At 49.0% G+C, this 22,783-nt stretch overlaps 1 long non-coding RNA gene and 8 other non-coding genes across 9 annotated transcripts; 5 read left to right on the top strand and 4 right to left on the bottom strand.

Moving 5' to 3' along the window:
- Window positions 1-501: 501 nt before the first annotated feature.
- LOC122105159 lies at window positions 502-22,783 on the bottom strand. Its single transcript, XR_006147005.1, has 3 exons — window positions 22,682-22,783; window positions 10,001-10,013; window positions 502-511 (listed from the first exon to the last, which is right to left on the bottom strand). It is a non-coding gene; the product is annotated as an uncharacterized LOC122105159 (long non-coding RNA).
- On the top strand, window positions 9,169-9,241 carry Trnaf-gaa. Its single transcript has one exon. It is a non-coding gene; the product is annotated as a tRNA-Phe (tRNA).
- Trnak-uuu lies at window positions 12,058-12,130 on the top strand. The gene has a single exon. It is a non-coding gene; the product is annotated as a tRNA-Lys (tRNA).
- Trnaf-gaa lies at window positions 13,672-13,744 on the top strand. The gene has a single exon. It is a non-coding gene; the product is annotated as a tRNA-Phe (tRNA).
- Trnak-uuu lies at window positions 14,557-14,629 on the bottom strand. The gene has a single exon. It is a non-coding gene; the product is annotated as a tRNA-Lys (tRNA).
- Trnal-uaa lies at window positions 16,705-16,787 on the bottom strand. Its single transcript has one exon. It is a non-coding gene; the product is annotated as a tRNA-Leu (tRNA).
- On the bottom strand, window positions 17,735-17,820 carry Trnar-ucu. The gene is given in 2 exon segments: window positions 17,735-17,770; window positions 17,784-17,820. It is a non-coding gene; the product is annotated as a tRNA-Arg (tRNA).
- Trnav-uac lies at window positions 18,080-18,152 on the top strand. The gene has a single exon. It is a non-coding gene; the product is annotated as a tRNA-Val (tRNA).
- Trnav-uac lies at window positions 18,456-18,528 on the top strand. Its single transcript has one exon. It is a non-coding gene; the product is annotated as a tRNA-Val (tRNA).

The raw sequence follows: 22,783 nt of genomic DNA, 5'->3' as shown, positions 1-22,783 counted from the left end.
CACTTTGTTTTTGAGTGGTTAGTTGAAGTTAAGAGTCTCATGGAGACTTTTCTGCCCAGACTGGCTTTGAGCCACGACCCTAAGATTTCAGTCTCCTGATTAGCTAGGATTACAGGCATGAGCCTCTGACACCCAGCTCAAATTCTGCTATTTTTCTTTTTTGAGGGGGTTGGTTGTGGGGCTTGAACTCTGGTCCTGGGCGCTGTCCCTCAGCTCTTCAGCTCAAGGCAAGCGCTCTACCACTTGAGCCACCGCACCACTCCTGATTTTCTGGTGGTTTTATTGGAGATAGGAGTCTCACAAACTTTCCTGCCCAGGCTGGCTTTGAACCATGATCCTCAGATCTCAGTCTCCTGAGTAGCTGGGATTACAGGTGTGAGCCACTGGCGCCCATCAAATTCTACTTTTTGAAACAAGCAAATTTGATTTGAAGATCTTTGAAAATTACACACAGTATATATGTCTAGCCTGAGTCAGGATGATTGCTTAAACCCAGGAATTCAAAAACAGCCTGGACAACAGTGAAACCCCCATCTAAAATAAAAGGAAAAAACCAGCCAGTCCTAGGCCACAGGACAGTGAAGCAAGAGAGTTAGGACCAGCCTGAGTTTCACAGACCCTGTCTCAAAGTTTTAAACTAGAGTTTTTGACAAAAGTAATGACAGCGGCTCTGCTTGCTTTTTCTCAGAGTTCCGGAGGGGGATAGGCAAAATAAAGTAGGAGAGCCCTCAGATGAGAGCAAGCATAATGCCAGTCTGTGAGAGGTGTGTGGGACATTAACTCCCTACTTGCTTCTTCCATTCTCCCATTACAAGTAGGAACTTAAAGCCAGGCCTATAATCCTAACTACTCAGGAGGCTGAGATCTGAGGGTCATAGTTCAAAGCCAGCGCAGGCTGGAAAGTCCATGAGACTCTTACCTCCAATGAATCACCAGAAAGCCATAAGTAGCTGTAGCTCAAATGGTTCAGCCTTGAGCACAAGAGCTCAGGGACAATGCCATGCCTCCTGTCTCCATGTCTTCTGTCTCCAGGCCCTCCTCCTGGTCAATATGGTGTCCCATTTCAGCTCTCCATTGGAGTTGAGCTGGTTTGTTGGTAGTGTTTTTCTGCTTGCTCTTTACTGCTTTCATGGCTCACTTTTCTGACAGTGTTAAGTGTATTAGCAGGGTTGCAGGTATTTGTGATGAGTCTGCTTGTGGTCGCTGGCCTTCTAATAATGACTTTCAATTCGACCTCTCATATCACCTGATGTGGAAGAAATAATTGTATTTTCAAAACTTAGAATTCACAAACTTTATGAACCATGATAATGACAATTTGCCTTGTGAAAGTTAAAATGTGTATGTGACTTTAGCACTATCCCACAATACTGTGAAATTTATGTAATCAGTTTCAATTAAAAATTATTAAAAAAAAAAAAAAAAAGATAGTGGTGCTGTGGCTCAAATGGTAGAGTGCTAGCCTTGAGCAAAAGAAGCACAGGGACAGTGCTCAGGCCCTGAGTTCAAGCCCCACAACCACAAAACAAAAGTAGTAAAGTAGAAGTAAAAAATCATAGATTTGGGGCTGGGAAGGTGGCTCAGTGGTAGAGTGTTTGCTTCTCATGCATGAGGCCCTGGATTCGATTCCTCAGTACCCCATAAGCAGAAAAAGCCAGAAGTGGCGCTGTGGCTCAAGTGGTAGCGTGCTAGCCTTGAGCTGAAGAGCTGAGAGACAGCGCTGAGACCCAGAGTTCAAGCCCCACGACCAACAATCACAAAAATACCATAGTTTTGGACAGGGAATGTGGCTGAGTGGTAAAGTGTTTGCCTATCATGCATAAGGCCCTATGTTCAATTCCTTGGACCGTATAAGATTAATTTTTTAAAAAGTTAAAATTATTTTTTAAAAACACATGTAGTTTTGGGTCCAATGGTGGGACCCAGTTCATCTCCCTGAGAGGCTTCTGTATCATAAAAATCCTTTTTTGTGAAGATATATACATATCTATATACATATATAGATCTATATACATATCTATATACATATATATGTGTGTATATATGTACATATATATGAACCTATATGTATAGCTCAACCTTTATTGTGTGGCTAAGGCTAAAAGAAAAATGATATATGTGGTTTTCAGTTAAAAAGAATGTGCTGGGCACCAGTAGCCCAAGCCTATAACTCTAAGCCACTCAGGAGACTGAGATCCAAGGGTCAACTGGAAATAGAGTGCCAGCCAGACATGAAAATAAAAGCTCTGAGGTAAAGAGAGGTCACAGATTGTATAGTATAACTAGGGAGGGTGAGAAACTTTCCATATAAATATATAAGTCCACTCTCCTAATAAAAAGAAGCAAAGCTGGGAGAGAGGGAGGAAAGAGGTGATATTGTCCAAAAAGAAAGGTACTCATGCCTGTAATCCTAGTAGCTACTCGGGAGACTGAAATCTGAGGTCACTGTTTGAAGCCAGCTGGAGCAGAGTAGTCCCCATGAGACTTTTTTTTTTTTTTGGTCAGTTGTGGGACTTGAACTCTGGACTTGGGCACTGTCCCTCAGCTCTTCAGCTTGAGCCAGAGTGCCACTTCTAGTTTTCTAGTGGTTTATTGAAGAGTCTCCCAGACTTTCCTGCCCGGGCTGGCTTTGAACCACGATCCTCAGATCTCAGCCTCCTGAGTAGCTAGGATTACAGGCGTGAGTCATCTGCGCCCGGCCCCAAGAGACTCTTATCTCCAATTAACCACTCAAAAACTGGAAATGGAACTGTGGCTCAAGTAATAAGAGTACTAGTCTTGAGCCCAAAGAGGCTCAGGGACAGTGCCAAAGCCCTGAGTTTAAGCCCCACAACTGATGAAGGAAGGAAGGAAGGAATAAAGAAAGAGAAAGAAAAAGGTGCTATATAGTGACACATTTCTAAATCTTGGCTTATCCTATGACGTAGATATATGGCATATATCTTCTGCACAAGAACAAAGGTTGTTTTACAGTTAAAACATTTGATGTGTTAAAGAAGCATAAAGAGAATACCAAGGTTGATTTTGAATGTGACTAAACCATCACAATTTCTGTGCAGGTTGATGTTCTGAGCACAGACAAGCATCTATGGTCAGGAACGTGTTCGCTCTTGGGTTCACAGCCTTCTTAGTCCTCTCACCCCATCCAGCTGCCTCATTTGGCCTCCCCAGGGTTGGCTCAACCTACCCCTGAGCCCAGGGACCAGCTTCCCTCCAGGGACCACAGTCTTCTGTCTTCTCTCCTCTCTATCCTGCAGTCTTGAGTATTAAAGGCAATGAAAACAGCCAGGCGCCAGTGGCTCACACCTATAATCCTACCTACTCAGGAGGCTGAGATCTGAGGATCACCGTTCAAAGCCAGCCCAAGTAGGAAAGTCTGTGACATTCTTATCTTCAATCAACCACCAGAAAACCAGACGTGGTACTATAGCTCTAGTGATAATGCTTGCCTTGAGCTGAACTGCTGAAGGACAGTGCCCACGCCCAGAGTTCTAGCTCCCAACTGACAAATAAATTAAATGAAGGCAACTAAAACAGTAGCCACCCTTCCTTGAGTCCTCCAGTGTTGTCTGGTGGGTAGGATTATGGATCTGGAGAGGGGTCTACCATCCTTGGCCATGATTCAAAATTCTTCACACTTTCACAAAAATGCTGAGCGTCTACATTTCAAAGGTCTGCTTTACATTCAAAACTGTAGAACACTTACTGACAGCATAATCCCAAAGGAAGTGTAGAAAACTCTTTGAACTTTGTTTACTGTCCATGTACACCAAGGGAACTTCGAAAGATTACTACAAGAATATAGAGCTTTGGGCTGGGAAGGTGGCTCAGTGGTAAAGTGCTTGCCTTGCATGCATGAGGCCCTGGGTTCGATTCCTCAGCACCACATAAGCAGAAAGAAAAAAGCCAGAAGTGGCGCTGTGGCTCAAGTGGTAGAGCGCTAGCCTTCAGCTGAAGAACTGAGGGACAGCACCCAGGCCCAGAGTTCAGGCCCCATGACTGGACCCAAAAAAAAAAAAAAAGAATATAGAGCTCTTTTTCTGAAAGTTCATAGAGTTTTTGCCCTACGGCAGAGTACTTCTGAAGCTCATAGAATAAGCTATCATTAAACTGTCCTGAGGCTTTCTTCTCTTCTGTCTGTTTCAAGTGCTTCTTTTTGTTGTTTTTTTGTTTTGGTTCTTATGGATCTTTCAGGGGGAAAAAGGCATTTGCCAGTTGAAATAACTTTGTATTTTATTTTTTGTGCTTGTCCTAGGGCTCAAACTCTAAACCTGGGTGCTGTCCTTGTTTGGTTGGTTTTTTGTTTGTTTTGCTGAGGGCTAACACTCTACCAGGTGAATCATACCTCCACTTCTGGTTTTTTAGTGGTTAATTGAAGATAAGAGTCTCACAGACTTTGCTGTCCAAACTGGCTTCAAACCATGATCCTCAGATCTCAGCCTCCTGAGTAGCTAGGATGACAGTGTGAGCCACAGATGACTGGCTTGAGGTATCTTTTTTATTAGCATATATTAGTCGCGCAAGGAAGTGCTCCTAATGACATTTCCATACATGCATACCATGTTCTCCAACGTCAACTCTCTGCCACTCTCCTTCTTAAGCAATTTCAGCAAGCTCCACTGTTCTATTTTCATAATTGCTTATGAAATACTCCTGACGTATTCATCTTCCCTACTCCCACAGATCCCCTACACCCAGCAGCAGGCAAGGTATTGTTAAAAGCAAGGTAGAGACCTCAAGGGCTCACAATATACAGCTCAGTGAGAGAGTGCTGTGTACTGTATATGCAAAGGCCCTGGGTTTGAGAGTAATGGGGTTCAGAATCTTCTATAAAGAGCCTTGCAAAGGTTGCAGAGATTCCATTCTCTGACTTTTAAGGTTACTAAAAAAGTGCTCCTAGAAAATGTCACAACAGGGCTGGGAAGGTGGCTCAGTGGTAGAGCTCTTGCCCTGCATGCCTGAGGCCCTGGGTTCAATTCCCCAGCACTACATAAGCAAAAAAAAAAAAGCCGGAAGTGGCGCTGTGGCTCAAGTGGTAGAGCACTGAAGAGCTGAGGGACAGCGCCCAGAGTTTGAAGAGCTGAGGGACAGCGCCCAGAGTTTGAAGAGCTGAGGGACAGCGCCCAGAGTTTGAAGAGCTGAGGGACAGTGCCCGGAGTTCAGGCCCCACGAATGGACCCAAAAAAGAAAAAAGAAAATGTCACAACAAACTCTTCCTCTTTGTTGAGCTAATGTATACTCATTAAAAACAAAACTGGTTCGAGTGGGGCACACTTTGGATTTGGCTGCCAGTCAAGAAAAGAACACTGAGATTTTGTATGCTAGTGAAGGGTAGAGCAAGCTATTGAAGGTTTTACATTCCATTTTGAGATGGCTTGTTTGTTTTGTTTTTGTCAGTCCTGGGACTAGAATTCAGTGCCTGGGAGCTGTCCTTGAGCTCTTTTGCTCAAGGCTAACACTCTATCATTTTGAGCCTCAGCTCCACTCTTCTATTTTTGAGTGGTCAATTGGAGATAAGAGTCTCACAGAGCTGGGCGCTGGTGGCTCACGCCTGTAATCCTAGCTACTCAGGAGGCTGAGATCTGAGGATCTCAATTCAAAGCCAGCCTGGGCAGGAAAGACCTTGAGACTCCTTTCTCCAATAAATCACTAGAAAACTGGAAGTGGCGCTGTGCCTCAAGTGGTAGAGCGCTTGCCTTGAGCTAAAGAGCTGAGGAACAGCGCCCAAACCCAGAGTTCAAGCCCCATGACCGACAAAAAAAGAGTCTCAAGGGGATTTTTCTGCCCGGGCTGGCTTCCAACAGTGATCCTCAGATCTCTGCCTCCAGAATAGAATAGGAGCTAGAATTATAGGCCACTGGCACCTGGCAATACCTTGTTTGTTTGTTTGTTTTACCTGTGAAGGGTTTTAAAGTAGGATAGTGGGCGCCAGTGGGAATTGATTTTTAGATATGTGGATATGGATTTTTAGATAAGGACACCAGATGAGAAGATTTGAGATGTTTTCAGAATTCCAGAACTACTGAAGTAGAACAAAGAGCATTAGGTATGATTATGAATGGAGAGCAGAGGGGGAAAGGAAGACATTTGTCAGGTTTCTGGCTTGGGAAACAGATGGAAGGCGGTAGGAAGAAAAACAAATTTAGAGGGGAAAAATAAGTTCATTTTTGTACATGCTGGGTTGGATGGGTCTGTAGAAAATATAAATACAGCCTAAAAAAATGAGTCTTATTTGTGTAAACACTGAGAATGGGAGACTGAATGAAATTAGATTATAATCACCTGGCCAATATTAGAAAATTATTCTAGCCAGGTGCTGGTGGCTCACGCCTGTAATCCTAGCTGCTCAGGAGGCTGAGTTTAAAGCCAGCGTGGGTACAGAAGAGTCCATGAGACTTATCTCCAATTAGTTACCAAAAAACTGGAAGTGAAGCTGTAACTCAAGTGGGAGAGTATTCGCCTTGAACAAAAGTAGCTGAAGGATAGTGCCCAGGCCCTGAGTTCAAGCCTCAGGATTGGCGCACACACACACACACACACACACACAAATTATTGTCATTCTCTCTCTCTCTCCCACCTTATATGCTAAGATTCTGATTTCACTAGAGCAAGACCTAGTATAATTGCATATGCAATAACTGCACTATTTGGTGCAATATGTATAAGAAGGAACGGACTTGTGCAAAATTATAGACAAGTAAGTGACCAGGCTAGGATTAAAATGTACTCTTTATCATCTATCTATACAAACCTGTGACAAGTCTGCACTTCTCAATTCGTTTTCCATTGCTACAACTTCATTACCACGCACGACCTTTGTGGTTTGAAACCCCTGTTTATTAGCTCACAGTGTGTGAATCCTACACCGTGGGGCAGGGTTCTCTCTGCTCAGGGTATCTAAGAGTCACCCAGGATGATTGCTCACCAGGAGCCACTGGTATCCTTCACTTTCTTGCAATTGTAGGACTGAGGACTGGTTTTGATGGTGGCTGTGGGCTAAAGTAGCCACTCTCAATCAACTCCTAGAGGCTCTCACTAACTCTTGTTATGTGGGTGCCATTTTCAAGCCAGTGCGTTTACATCACATCCTTATATTTTTGAATCTTTGAATCCTTTGTGCCACCAGTTGGAGAAAACCCTGTTTTAGCCAGATTTTTGTTCACTGGGACAAATTCCTGAGAGACACAGCTTATTTTGGCTTCCATCCATGCTTGGCTGGCTCCATTGCTTTGGGCTGGAGGTGAGGCAGAGCTGCTCACAAAGAAGAGAGGAGTCACAGGAAGGAGCCATTCAAAGGCTCGCCCCCTGGGACCCATTTCTTCCAGTTAGACCTCACTTCCCAGTCTCACAGCCTTTCCACCATTACAACCACTGTTTGGGTCAGAGCCCTCGCGACCCAATCAACTCAAAAAACCCTTCACAGAAACACCAGGAGGGTGTGTTTTAAGTGTCATCTGTCTGTCTTCACTACCACAACTCCCCAGCTTTAACCAGGCACCTGAACTAGGTCAGGCCCACCTAGATTAATTACATATCATAGAAACAGCCATGCTATATTATATAACCTAGTGAAACCCATCAGATTAACCACAGTTCCAGGGATTAGGCAGTGTCCACTGGATGGGCTGGGAGGGTGTCCTGTTGGGGAGGGGGGCAGTTTAGGATTTTTCCTACTACCTGGGAAAAGAAAAAAAAAGTGAAATCTGAGCTAAACAAGTGAGTTTAGGCCCAGCAGCCCTGTACTGCTCACCTCAGATACACTCTTTCCTTACCTCTCAAGAAGTACAATTTGGAATGATTCTCCACTTTACATCCATTGTTTTATAGTTCTGAACCAATATGTTCTGAATAGATTCTTTGCAAGTTATGTCTATGTTCTCTCCCTATGTATGAATCGAGTGAATGCTGAATTATTCTGTCTTATGGAATTGTTAAGACTTTTTTTTTTTTACTTGAACAAATGTGTAGTTATGCAATGAGAGGCCGAGGTGGAATAGAATCAGCCTGCTAAGGGTATTATGAAACCACAGGTGGCTTCTTAGAGTTTGAAAGAGGCCTTTGTATATCAGGCAGGCCTCCTTCTCAACTGTACACCGTTAAAAACGAAAAAGAAAAGAGACAACTAAGGTATATTTGGAATATTACGCTTAGCAAATGGATGCTTTTAGTAAAGATGGTATATTCACATAGACAAAGGGGATAATATCAAAAGTCTACATGCGAAGACTTGACAAATAAAAGAGAGAAAAGAAATAGCCAATCCCAGGGGTTGGAGGCATGGCTCAGTTGGTAGAACACCAGCCAAGGAATGAGAAAGCATCAGGTACCCATCTCAGATTCACAACAAAACAAAATGCAGAACACTTGACGAATGGTCTTCCTGTGCTGATTTTTCTTCGGGGGAACCGGGGTGCCATCCACTGAAGTCCCTGGCTCTACCACTCCAGCCACATGCCCATTTTGTTTTTTTTTCTCTTTTCAGGGCTGCAGATCAAACTCAGGCAGACTGTGTCGGGAAACTGAGTCACGAGGGCATCAGAATCAAGAAAGCCGGCGACGTGCTTTATTCCGGAGTGCAGCTTGGGAAGGGCGACCCAGGGCGACCCCGTCCTTCAGCGGGGCTGAGGTTCCCTACGCCCGAGGGAAGGCTGGGAAGGGTGGGGTGGCAGTGGGGCGCGGTGGGTGAGCCAGGCTCTCTTGGCCCAGGGGTTTCAAGGTCTCAGGCCGCCTCTGCGTTCCTGGGGGGCGGCCCTGGCCTCGGGCTCGGGCTCCCCTCCAAGCCTGCCCGGTGCGTTGGTTCAAAAAGGGTGTGTGCGCTTTTAAACTGAACTTTCAGTGTGCGTCTGAACCGCACCAGGGAGGCGTCTGCGGCACTTGGACCTTACGGACCTCTCCATTTCCCTCTCGTTTTAAACGAGTCTGACTACAGACCTGTATACAGCGCATCCGACACCATGGAGTCACCCACGGAAGCGTCATCATGAAAGACAGACGCGGGTGGAAAGCAATTACCGCGGGGGCGGGGGCGGGGTCCCGCAGCTGCCGTCCGTCCGTCCGTCCGTCCGCAGGGCCGCGCCCCGTCGCGTCTCCCCAGCGGGTCGGGTCGGCCCAGGGGCCCCGCGGGCCACAATTATATGGGACAGGGGGGAAGGCAGGGCAGCCGGGCTCGCCGAAATAGCTCAGTTGGGAGAGCGTTAGACTGAAGATCTAAAGGTCCCTGGTTCGATCCCGGGTTTCGGCAGTGGCTTTTGTCAGCTTGCTGGTGAAACGCGCTCCGGAGAAGACTCGGGGCGGATGGTGGTGATGTGATGACCCCCCGTTTTGCCCCTGCGTCCTCGCTTTGTTCTCGCCCTCCCCGCCCGGGCGGGCTCCGTTCTCCTCGGGCCGGAGGCGGGCGGCGGCCTCCCCGCGGCACCTGCGGGTTGGCCGCCCTGGATCCGCAGCCTGCGGGGCCCCGGAGCACAGGCCTGGGCCGGCGGGCCTGGATGGCTTCCGCGCTCCACAGCAGATGCCAGGCCACGTCTGAGCCGCTCGCGGGTCGCGGGCCACGGGTGCCTTGGCATCCAGGACTTGGGAACCCACTGCGATCGGCCACCTGTTTCCCCCCCCCCCCCCCGCCCCGTCCCCCCCCCCCCCCACTCGATCATGATCCGGGTAGAGACCAGGAGAGTCTAGAAGCTTGGACTGGATCCTAACTGAATAATAACCAAGCAGACTTACACTTGAGGGAATACAATGTGAAATCATATTATCACCACACACACACACACACACACACACACACACACACACACACACACACACACACATTCCACTCCAATGAAGTTCGGTTGTCATATTCTAAGTGTGGTAAAAGGCAAAATGTAGACATATGTTCTGCAGACCTATGTCTACTTCTCTTTTTTAGTCTTCCAGGTTGCCTGCTTCCATCCACTGAAGACACTGGGTTGTTAGTAGAAAGGTGTGTGTGTGTGTGTGTGTGTGTGTTTTGGTAAGGTACTAAAAGAAAAAAACTGCTGTGAAAATCAAAAGGAAGGAACCCCAAGTGGTGGGCTAATAAACCGGGTAGTTCCTCCACACTATATATGCTGTGTGTCTGCAGTAGGATGAGTAATTTTGTGTGTTGACTTGGCCAGGTTATGGTGTCTCATGGTTTGGTTAAATACTGTTCTAGATCTGATTGTCAAGGTAGGTCTTTTTCTTTTAGTCATCATTCTTATTGCACCAGTGGGCTTTGAGTCAAGCCAGTTACCATCTAGAATGTGGTTGTGTCCCATGCAGTCATTTGAAGCCCTTAAGAGCAAAGATGGCTTTCTGATCAGGAAGGAATCATGACTTCAACAAAGATACCTGTCTGAGAGTTTCCTGGTTAGGGCTGTGTTGAGTAAAAACTGCAAAGTCAACTCTTACCTGAATTTTCAGACCGTCAACCTGCCTTGCAGGTTTTGAGCTTAACATCCTCCATAATTGTTTGAGCCAAGTTCTTAACGCGATCTTTACTCCTATTTTCATCTCTGCTTCTTTCCCTCTCTCCCTTTTTTTAAAATTAGACTATATCAATTGTATAGAGGGCTTCCATTGTGATATTTCCACCTATTTGTATAAGGTACTTTGATCTCACTCTGTCCCTCTTTTATTCTCTCATCCCTTCCACCCTTTTAAAACGCTTTTCAGTAGGCTTTATCGTTCTGTTTCTATACATGCACGTGCAGCACTTCCAAGATCTACCTGTATTTTTGTCTATGTTCTGTGGCTCTGGAGAAACCTGACAGCATGTGTACAAGTGTTACCTTCCTCACAGGTAAGGGGGAAGGCAGAGATGGATAATACAGGTGAGATTCAAATTCCTAGGAAATGCTTGATACTCCCCTGGGCTCCTCCTTGCAGGACAAAGCCTGTCTATTTTTTTTAAAAATCTAAAGATGAAATCTAAAGATGATAGGGGAGACATTTTTGTGTAGCACTTGGAATCTGAACAAGCTCAGAGAAGACAGTGTATGCAAGGCTGAGTCAACTTCCTGCATTCCATTCCCGCCCCCTGCAGCTCACCTGTGAAGGCATCCTGGCGAGGTATAGACTTCCTTGATGTGTACATAATGCCTCCCTCGCCCACTCAGGGGCCGCTCTGCTTGCTGGACACACAGGAAGCTCCCCAGAGAGAATGCCCAGTAAACGTCACCCTCCCAAGGTGTGGAAAGGTGGCAGAGTAGATCACAGCCCCACACCTCACTGTGGCCTGGGGATTCTTCACAGGTGAAGACAATCAAGAAGCAGATACAAACGCGTTCTACCTTCCGCCCCCTCCCGGCCCCCCGTGGGCTGACCACCTGTGCACAGGTGTCCTTTCTCCATCCTGTAGCAGGAAGGACAAAGGGGAATCACCCTTACCTATCAACTGTGGAGAGGGCACCATCTCCAGATGATGTTACCTCCAGACCACACACTTCCTGACTACCTTCATCCGCTACTGATATGCTCCCTGGTAGTTACTTCCGAGCAGAGGCCCACGGTTCTTTCCCTTTGTCTTCTCACTTCACGAACTCCCTTGTCCTTTGTGTTGAGAGACTTTATCAACTGGAGCCGGAAGCCACCATCTCCTCTTTTCCCGGCCATGTCCCCACACATAGATCTGCCCAAGGAACGTGGAGGGTCGCGTGGAGGTGAAGGGTGGGGGGACCCTGGGGGTCGGGGGTCGGGGTGGGGAGGGGGGTGGGGCCGCGGCTGGCGCTGCGCACGCGCAGAAGCGGCTGGGGGGGGGCGGCGCGCGGTGTCCGCGTGGCACGCGCGGTGCCCTCGTGGTGCCCGTGCTGTGAAGACCCCGGCAGGCTTGCCAGGGCCGCCCATCGCTTCCGACCCTCTCTTTGCAGCGAATCCGCGTCGCGCGGGCGCGGCCCCGCTCCCCACCCCGCTCCACCTCGCTCTCTCCCCGCGCCCGCGGGCCTGCGGGCGTTGGAGCGTCAGCGAATCGCAGCCCCCAGGCGGGCTGACGTCACCGGCGGAGGGTGCCGCGGAACGCCGGACGGTCTTCTGTGACCAAAGTGACGCTGCGCAGCGTGAGCCCGGATAGCTCAGTCGGTAGAGCATCAGACTTTTAATCTGAGGGTCCAGGGTTCAAGTCCCTGTTCGGGCGGAAGCTTGTTTTTTTTTTTTTTTTCCCCCTCCATGCCTCATGTGAACTACATTGAAGGGTGTTAAGACCCCCGTGGCTGTGCAGAGAAAACCGTAGTAAAACCCCGTGCACAATGTGCACCTCCGTATTTGATCAGCCGCTGTTTCCCGGTGGGGAACCGAGGTTTCAACAAGATCCAGCCATCGCAGCCCCTGTCTCCTCGCCCCTCCGCGGCGCTGCTGGCTCGGGGTTAGGTGCCTGCGAATGCGGCCTGCACCCTCGCCTCCCCCCGACCCTGGAAAAGAACGAGTTCCTCCAGGGAGATCAGATCCCCCCGCGCTCGACGGGGACTCCGCTCGCGGTTGAGGCCTTACGGTAGCTGCTGGACTGCTGGACGGAGCAAATCATCATCATCATCGTCATCATCATCATCATCATCATCATCATCATCATCAACAACAACAACAACACAGCCACTCAGGAGACTGAGATCTAAGGAGAGGGGTTCAAACCCACCTGAAGTGGAGCTGCAGCTTAAGTGGTAATGCTGTAGCCATGAACAACAGAATTCAAACCCCAGGACTGGCACGTGCGCACACACGCACACCGCGCACACACACCTCTAGAAAGTGAATCTTTTCCTCCCTCAGCCTTCTCAGGAGAAAGGATGATGATGATGATGATGATGATGATGATGGTGAAGGCCGTGGCCACAGTTTCCATTTCCTAAACCTGTGATAACTAAACGAGATAGCACAAACCACTAAGAAGAGTCTTTGCTTAAAAGCCAGTAAGTCAGACGTCGTCGCCATTCTTAGAATTAAAGAGATTTCTGGCTAGCCCAAAAAGAGATTCGCATAGAAACAGAGAAAGAGTCATTTCCAAGAAATCAATGCCCAGCATCATAAAATATAAGTCAGTGATTCAAAGAAGGGGGGAGAGTGATTGATCAAGATGGCCTTCTTTTTTTTTTTTTTTTAGGGTGCTGAATGATGGGGCTCAGAGACATTGCAGAATAAACAGGTAAGGCAAGCAGCTGTGGCAAAGGAGAATCTTCCAAACTTTTCCTCCCCCGCTCCTCGGAAGTGATCAATCAAGTTAAGTTTTGGCACGTTTGGAAGGTGGAGTCTCCTGGCCCCCACCATTCTTCTGGCAGTCCCAGACCAGGGGTGGAACCCCTCCTTTCCCTGGAGGACTGAAGGGGAATCAGGTGCTTTGTGTAACCGACGCGGTGCTGGTTTTATTTATTGATTAAATGAAAACGAACCCAGAGCCTCTGAGGCCGGACAGGCACAGTCGTTGCTATTTTCATTCTTATTGGGGCCACCGGTAGGAGGAGGAAAAGTGACCAGGAAGACAGTGAAAGGTCACCGGAGACAAGGCAGAGCAGCAACGAAGAAAATGGTCCCTACGTGACAGGGACAACTGCTCCTTATTCTGAAACCCACTGAACTGAATGAGGTAATAGGATTGAAAATTAAAAGGTTGGAGATAAAGGGACCTTTTTTTCCTTCTTTCACTTTTAAATTTCCCATTAGCAGAGAAAGAGAACTCTCGCCCTCGCCGAAATAGCTCAGTTGGGAGAGCGTTAGACTGAAGATCTAAAGGTCCCTGGTTCGATCCCGGGTTTCGGCAGTGGTTTTATTCGTGCTGGAGATGCTGGACGTTTTATTACAAACTCCACTCCCTCGGAAAGAGCATCCAGAGTTCAACCCCTCCCAGATCCTAGGATTACCATCACCTGCACACAATGAGATATCCAGGGTTCAACCTCTCCTAGCTCCTAGGATCACCATCACCTGCGCACCATGAGATGCAGCAGTGTGCAGGCTGCGGGGCCTCCGGTCACCTCGCGGGGGCTGCAGATTGTCTCCCAAGGAGACTCTTCAACCTGTGCATCTCACCGCAGGACCCCGGGCCAGGGCTGCCCGGCGCAGGAGCAGCGCGGCCGAGGGCGATCGCGAGCCCGAGGGCGCAGCCCCGCCACCCACCCGGGGCGCAGCCCCGCCTGGCCCAGTGCGCAGCCCCGCCACCCACCCGGGGCGCAGCCCCGCCACCCGCGCAGGGCGCAGTCCCGCCTGGCCCAGGGCGCAGCCCCGCCTGGCCCAGGGCGCAGTCCCGTCTGGCCCAGGGCGCAGCCCCGCCACCCGCCCAGGGCGCAGCCCCGCCTGGCCCAGGGCGCAGCCCCGCCTGGCCCAGGGCGCAGTCCCGCCACCCACCCGGGGCGCAGCCCCGCCTGGCTCGGCCGAGACCACCGTTCCTGCTGTGGTTCTGATGCCGAGACGGGGCCCAGATCTCTGCTTTACGTCTTTCTTGAGGTTCAGGTTCGTTTTGGGGAAATCCTTGAAGAAAAGGCAACAGTGGAAATCTGCTTTAGCGTGGTTTCCTTCTGGAGTTTTGCTGCGGCTTAGCAGAGCCCCGGACAAACAAGGCTTAAAATAAGCTTCCGCCCGAACAGGGACTTGAACCCTGGACCCTCAGATTAAAAGTCTGATGCTCTACCGACTGAGCTATCCGGGCTCCCGGGGCCTGCACTCCCTCCGGTGATCCACGGTGGAACGGCACGCGGTCTTTCACCAGTGGATCATACCCCTGCCCCTTTGAGGCGTCGGCTTGCTCCCCGCGGGGCTCCCTGAAAAGGGATTTTCATTCATTCATTCATTCATTCATTCATTCATTCATTCAGCTAATTAATTAACTTATTCTTTTCCCCATGAGGCGATGCCCAGAGTTAGGCAGCAGATTCAGCATCTGGTGGTCCAAGTGGAGAGGTCGCCTGTGTCGGCATAGACGCCGGTGGGAGTTGGGGGGCGGCGGGGGGTGAGGGAGAAGGATAGATAGAGGAGCTGAGATGGAATGGGGTACATCGCATACAGGAGTGGAAATGTCGCAAGGAAACCCCCTGGGGCGGGGGAAGGGCGGAACCTGAACATCTTCACCCCCCACCCGACCGCCCAAGTGGAATCCAGATTCCGATCACTCGTGTAAGGGCTGGATTTGATCTCTCATGGGGTGACGGTTACCTGGGGAGCAGTCTCCCCGGGGAATCCAATGGGTCAGTTAATCATTTATCATGTGGCCTCCTAAGTCCCTTGAAGAGAGATTTGGGATCCTATGTGAGGACATGTTTTTTTTTAAAGATTCTTTTATGCAAAAATAAATAAGAATGGCGAGCAAAGATTTAAAAAAAAAAGAAGAAAGAATCAGTTGTGGCAAGATAGCAAGGTTATGGCAAATAGAAAGACCACAGTGTGCCAAAGAGAATGTGTGGAATAAAGCTTGTGAAAGAAAATTAAAGGGTGACGAAAATCTCATCTGGGCCCCTGCAAAAAGAAACTGGGGCGAACTGTCTTGACATACTTAGTGTCCACTTACATAAAAACAAATGATGACTGGTGGGGAAAACTGTGCTGGGGAGGGGTCTCAGTGGGTTAGGAGGGGGAGGGAGGGGTGAAGGGTGAAGGTGGTTAAAGTGCTTCTAGGCATGTGGGAAAATAGACAAAATTGGATTATCCACTTATTTTAATTTTTCCACTGGATTGAAGTTCTTTCATTTTTTTCCACTGTTGTTATAAAGGTGATGTACAGAGGGATTACAGTTACATAAGTCAGGCAAAGAGAAAAGTGGAACTTTTTTTAAAGAAGGGGTGAGGGGTAAGGAAGAGAGCTAGAAAATTCATGGGTTTCCTCTGTATGTATGGTAGTGTCATAGTGAACCTCTCTCCCTGTACAACGGATGTGTGCTATTACAGACTCCTTTAAAAAGAGGAAAAATAAAGGATATATGTATATCTGTGCATATGAATGTACTAACTTCATGTGCAATCGTATGTATGTTGTTGTGAACCAGTGGAAATCTCTAAGGTGGAGAATTAGCCACCTTTCAGAGAGTGGCAACTGGGCTCTTAGTGTTTCCTTTATGACCATCAATCTGTACTACTGACATTTAAAAGACCAGCACACATTACTTGATCATCTTGCTTATTGTGACATCTTGATCAGTGCCACCCCTTTCCCATCATTCTCCCATTCCTCTTTTCAAGTATGAAAAAAAAAAAAAAACAAACAACGTGATCTGTTAAATGATTCCATGTTCTCGAAATCTCTTAGTTGGCTTTTCAGATGAGAACTTTCGGGAGGCAGAGAGAAGTTAAAGGCATACACTTCTTTCCAGCCTCAGTTTCTTGAAGTAGCTGGGATTACAGGCGGGAGCCACAAGTGTCCTCCCTGGTGCTTATTTTCTTTCTTTCCGAAATTCTCTTGTTTCTCTCTTCCTGTTTTTCTGTTTTGTCCTTTTCTGTCGATTTGTGTTTTGCTTTAACCCCCCCTCCCCCTCAACCCCCCCCAAGCCTGCCTGCCTTTAAGAGTATGTGTGGTCTGTAGCAGAATTAAAGAGATAAACCTCCCCCTTGCTCCCTGCCCCAAATACCAGTGTGTGGTCCCCAAGGCAGGCCCCACGTTAACCATCAATGCTGAAAGCGGACTCACAGACAGACATGCGCAGGCCGAGAGCCCCCAGCCGCTTTCCTGGCTGTGGTTTGAACGCCTCCGGGTCGGCAAAAGGAACAGGAAGTGAGAAAAAGCGAGCGCGCGTCTACCAGAAGTGGGGTTCGAACCCACGCGGATGTGAATCCATTGGATCTTAAGTCCAACGCCTTAACCACTCGGCCATTCTGGTGAGCGGCGAGCAGAGCGCTGCTGTCGGGTAACCCGGGCAACGCTGAAGCGGCAACTGGAAAGTTCCCAGAGAAGAAGGCCGGATCTGAAACGCAGCTGCGTGCGGGGGGGCACCGGGCCCAGGACCTTTGCACACGGGCGGGGGGGGCACCGGGCCCAGGGCCTTTGCACACGGGCGGGGGGGCACCGGGCCCAGGGCCTTTGCACACGGGCGGGGGGGGGCGGGCACCGGGCCCAGGGCCTTTGCACACGGGCGGGGGGGACGGGCACCGGGCCCAGGGCCTTTGCACACGGGCAGGGGGGGCGGGCACCGGGCTCAGGGCCTTTGCACACGGGCAGGGGGGGGGCGGGCACCGGGCTCAGGGCCTTTGCACACGGGCGGGGGCGGGCACCGGGCTCAGGGCCTTTGCACACGGGCGGGGGCGGGCACCGGGCTCAGGGCCTTTGCACACGGGCGGGGGGGGCGGGCACCGGGCCCAGGGCCTTTGCACACGGGCGGGGGGGGCACCGGGCTCAGGGCCTTTGCACACGGGCGGGGGCGGGCACCGGGCTCAGGGCCTTTGCACACGGGCGGACGGACTGCGGGGGGGGGGGGGGCGGTCAGGGGGGCCGGGCAGGGAGGCGGAAGGAAGGGTTGACGAGAAGCTTTGCACTCATAACCTCACAGGGGGAATGGTAACTAAACAACAGCAGCAGCAGCAGCAGCAGTAACAGTACCTACCCACAAAGTATGAAGAACTAAACGCTTTATTCCAGCAATGAACGTTTCCAAGCGATCTGACGGTCTCCGTTCTTGATGTCAGTTATTAACCCCCCGCCCCCCCGCAGCTCAGCCCCGACGCGGCGCCGCGCGGCCCGGAGGCGCGGGAACTCACTTCCCGGACCAGCCCAGGCCGCGCTTCTTGCTTTCCGGCTCTTGGCTTCCCCGCGGTTTCAAAACAAGAAAAGCGACTCTGGTGGGACTCGAACCCACAACCTTTGAATGCCCCCGTCTGTCTAGAAGTCCAATGCGCTATCCATTGCGCCACAGAGCCAGCTGCCGTTTTTTTTCCTCTGCGCTGCCTACATCCGGGCCGCGGCGGCGCGCGCCGCCCTCTGCTCCTCCCGGAGCCGTGCGGGGCCGGGCGGGAGAGCCCGGAGCCGGAGGCGCGGCGGGGAACGCGGTCCGAGAGCCTCTCCGAAGCCCCGCGGCGCCGGCGCCGACCGCCCCGCGCCGACGCGGAACCTCATTGCGCGCCATCGCCCGAATCCTCCTGCCTAGTTAAGGCACCGAAGGCAGGGCTGGCAGCGCCCGGTTCCATAGTGTAGCGGTTATCACGTCTGCTTTACACGCAGAAGGTCCTGGGTTCGAGCCCCAGTGGAACCACTAGAGTTTTTCTTGTTGCTTTTTGCCGAAGTCCGGGATCTTGGAATCTTCCCCCCTTCCTCCCCCCCCCCCCCCCCCCCTCGGCATAACCGAGGACACCCCGGGTTCAGCGGCACCGCCGCGGCGGGTTCTGACGCCTAGGACTGAGTGCTTCCGTCTCAGCCCTGGGAAGTCTAAGATCGTTTTCCCGATTCCTGTTTACGAGCGTTTATCTGCTTTCAAGCGGGTCCTACTTTGCCAACAAACAACAAAATACCATTTCTGTCAGGATTTCCTGCGCTCCGGCAAGCTGTGCTTGCACGTGGTTCCATAGTGTAGCGGTTATCACGTCTGCTTTACACGCAGAAGGTCCTGGGTTCGAGCCCCAGTGGAACCAGCTTGTGCGCCTCGAGTTTTGCCAGGCAGATTTTGCCCATCTGAGTAAATATGGAGAGGAATGGGCGGCGTTGTATCAATTCCCCAAGCGCATCTCTGATCGTGGCCTTGGTGAGGGCTAGCTCCTGGTCCTGCGCATGCGCCCCCGCAGGGCCGGGCAGGGCCCTCAGCTCCCAGGTTTTCCTGCAGGTTTGCCAACACCGTCCTCCCCGCCTCATCTCCTATTACTAAGGCTCGATCCTTCCCAGGCCCTGTTGGAGGCGTTAGTCTCGGCCTTGGAAGAGGCGCACACGCGTAGACTTCCCGCAAAGAGCGCGTGCCAGGTTAAATTCCCACCCAGGGAGGTCCTCTCCCCACCCCCCACCCCCCACCCCAACACCGGACGGTTCCTTTCACAGGTGAAAGCGCTGGTTTATGTATTTTATTCTACTCTTGAGTGTTTGCCATGCACTTCGTTTCTTTCCTTTGAACTATTCGTTCGTTTCTTTTCTGTCCATCTTGGGGCTTGAACTCAGGGCCTGGGTGCTGTCCCTGAGCTCTTTTGTTCAAGGCCAAGGCCAGTTCTTTACCACTCTTGTGCCAATTCTGTGTTTGTGTTTGTTTTTGAGTGGTTAATTGGAGATAAGAGTCTCACAGGGATTTTTCTGCCCAGCCTGGCTTTGAACCATCAACCTCAGATTGCAGCTGCCTGAGTAGCTAGGATCACAGGGGTGAGCTACTGGTGCCAGCTTTATTTTTATTTTTTATATTGTGTTTTCTCTTTTGTCTTTACTTTTTCCTTGTAGCTTTAGATTCAGAATGAGTGTGTGTGTGTGTGTGTGTGTGTGTGTGTGTGTGTGTGTGTGTGGTTGGTGGGATGTCTTCAGAGGAGACATCAAGACTGAGACATTCTTGTCTGCTCCAGGGTTTGGCCATAGTAAATGATTAAGACATACAATTTTTAAATGAGGGGGGAAAATGGATGAGAAATTCTTGCTAAGCCGACTTGGGAAGATTTTCTTTCCTTCCCTTTGTCCCTCCTTCCCTTTCTGGCTTTATTAAGATGTAGCGATATAACCTAGGCTGTTTTCAGATTCTTCCATCCACCTTCCTACGTTGGCCTCCCAAGAGTTGGGATTACAGGCGTGCATCACTACTCCTGGGTCTTCGTGGGGGGAGGGGGAAAAAAAAATCTCACAGAGGAGGCAGGTGGGATTGATCAGATATGGAGGGTGGGGGATTCTTCATAAAGTGAGTTTTGCAAGACTCTTTCTAGAACTAGATTGTTTGAGCTCCCTGGGGAGGCCACACCCTGGGCTAGTGGAGATGGAGCTCCAAGGAGCCTGACTGAAGTTTGGCCCAGGAGTCAGTGTCTGTCAGTAAACTGCACAGCCTCATGTGTGTTCATTTAACACATTAAGAAAAAGACATTTTAGCTGTGGTACTTTAGAAGTCTGATCTTCTTTTAAGTAGGTTTAGTTTAGGCTCTTTTATAATTGAAATGTATCCCTCAAAGAAGAGGAAGAACCATTTTGTCTTTGAAGGTCTTCAAACAGGGCCCATCCTTTGCAAAATAAATGTCTTATCAGAGATCACTGTATTTAAAGCTTCAAGAAGGCAGGACCGATTAAAGACTATGATGCAAAGCCTGAACCCATTGTATATCTCTTCTAGAAGAATAGAGAGGAGAGAAACTTTTGGATCATTGGGTAGGGAGGCGAAAATTTCTTAACTAGGATACAGAAACTATGATCCATGGTAAAAAAATGAAGTCACTTGATATAAGAATGTTTGCTTCTCAAAAGACATTATTAAAGAAAAGAGAAGCCATCAATGTTTTGCAAAAGCCTTCTTTTTGTTAAAAGTTTTGTATTGACTTTATTTAAAAACTCATGATTCAAACCTAAGAAAATGGACAACACAACTCAAACACAGGCACAGATCTGAGAACAGAGACATCATCACCGAACATAAATCAGAGCATAAAGAAATTCTCTCAACACTGCCTCTTTGGGAGAGTTCAGAAGTTCTCCTGTCAACCTGAAAACAGCATAGAACCCAGTTATTCCATGCCCAGGTATTTACTGGGGAGACCTTAAAGCATATAGTTACACAAAGACCTACAAACAAGTGCTTGTTAACAGTTCAATTCATGATCGCTACAAAACAGGAAACACTCTATACGTTCTTCACTATATGTGACCAGAGGAGAAAAGGCTCTCTCTCTCTCTCTGAGCATTTATACTCAGGGCTAGCACTCTACAACGTAAGATACAGTTCTTTTTTGGGGGGTGGGGGGTGGGGGGGATGGTTTATTGGAGATAAGAGTCTCATGGACGTTACTATCAGGGCTGGCTTTGAACTACCATCCTCGGATTTCAGCTTCCTGAGTAGTAGGATAACGGGTGTGAGCCACCAATGGGTGGCTGGGATTATGTTTATGTACAAATTTGGGAGAGGAGCATAAGCATTCAACCAACCGGTGATGTGGGAGACAAAGGAGTCAATGGTCTTAAGTCCTAGTCTAAGGGGGAAGGTCCCAGACCAGCAGCACAGAAGATGCACAGCCCAGCTCAAGCAGATGGAAAATTTGCCTTTCCTCTGTCTCTCCTTAACATATGGTGTGTGTGTGTGTGTGTGTGTGTGTGTGTGTGTGTGTGTACCTGTACTGGGGGCTTAAACTCAGGGCTCCCAAGTTCTCATTTGGCTACCACCACTTGAACCACAGCTCCAGCTTCTGGCTTTTTGGTAGTTAATTGGAGCTAAGAGTCTTAGGGATTTTCCTGCCCAGACTGGCTTCAAACTGTGATTCTCAGAGCTCAGCCTCTGGATACAGGAGTGAAGCACCAGCACCTGGCCTGTGATAACAAGTTTTAAAGCTTCATCTTGGGGAAAAAAACAATCTCAGGTTCTTAAATAGCTTCCCAAGAGAGAAACATGGAAAAGGGAATGGCTCCCTCTAGTGGTAAGGAGAGGTTACAAAGCATTTTACTAAGTGCTGTTCTTAGGAAAGCTTTTCTTTTTTAAAATTTTTATTTATATTTTAGAAGCTCAGTTTCTCTTCTTAGGGTTCATATCTATAATTCATATCTATATTGAGAGGTGCAGATTGAGAGGATCATGGTAGAAGCCAGCAAGGACACAAAGTTAGGGAGACCTCATTTCAATCAAAAGACCAGACATCATGGTAGACAGCTGTGTTACCAGCTACCTAGGAGGCTGTAGACTTTGCCTACTCAAAACCACGAGACTCTATTTGAAAAATAAAAGAAGAAAAAAAGAGTGGGAGAGGGGGCTTCTTGTAGCCCAAGTTGTAGATATGTGTTGAGCCAGCTCAAGAACCTGAATTCAAACTCCAGGGCCACCGAAGAAAGAAAAATCAGCTTCACTCTATGGGAGATGTTGAACAATTTAACAAAGATTATATGAGTCTGCATGAGAATAAACAAGTTGAAACTGAGGCCCAGAGTTCAAGCCCCATGACTGACAAAACAACAACAACAAAAAGAATCAAGTTGGATAACTTCCTCTTAGACTCCATTTCTTCCTCTGTGAAATGACAGGTGTTTGGGTGATGGAAGCATTCAAGTTCCTTTAAGAGCTGACAGCTTGTATATCCTACAATTTATGTTGCCAACAACCTCAGCATGAGAAAAGCCGATAGGGCTGATAGTCTCCAGACAGGGTTTAAAAAAATTATTATTTAAAAATCGTTACTGGGGCTGGGCAGGTGGCTCAGTGGTAGAGTGTTTGCTTTGCATGCATGAGGTCCTAGTTCGATTCCTCAGCACTACTTAAGCAGAAAAAGCCGGAAGTGGCGCTGTGGTTCAAGTGGTAGAGCGCTAGCCTTGAGCTGAAGAGCTGAGGGACAGTGCCCAGGCCTAGAGTTCAAGCCCCGTGACCACCACCACCACCAACAACAAAAAACAATAAAGATGGTTATTATAAAGGTGATATACAGAGGGATTATAGTTACACAAGCCCAATAGTCAGTACGTTTCTTTTTGGACAATGTCACCCCTTCCCTTGCACCGTCCCAGTTTCCCAGTTGTATAGTTCATTTATAACATAGTGTCTAGTTTGCCCCTCCATTTCTGTGCCCCCCTTTACACCACCCCCAAAGATAGATAAATGAACACACAGATAAAAAGAAAACAAAAAAAACAACAAAGAACAACCTTCTTGTTTTCATTTCCTGGAGTTCATTTCCATAAATGTTATTCTGTATGCTCAGATGCACATAAGCATTGCACCTTCCTGTTCCTCTCCTAAGCGTG

This window comes from Dipodomys spectabilis, unplaced genomic scaffold, assembly GCF_019054845.1.
Source record: "Dipodomys spectabilis isolate Male_0828 unplaced genomic scaffold, ASM1905484v1 ptg000030l, whole genome shotgun sequence".
NCBI classification, from domain to species: domain Eukaryota; kingdom Metazoa; phylum Chordata; class Mammalia; order Rodentia; family Heteromyidae; genus Dipodomys; species Dipodomys spectabilis.
This window is presented reverse-complemented; position numbering and strand designations above follow the sequence as displayed.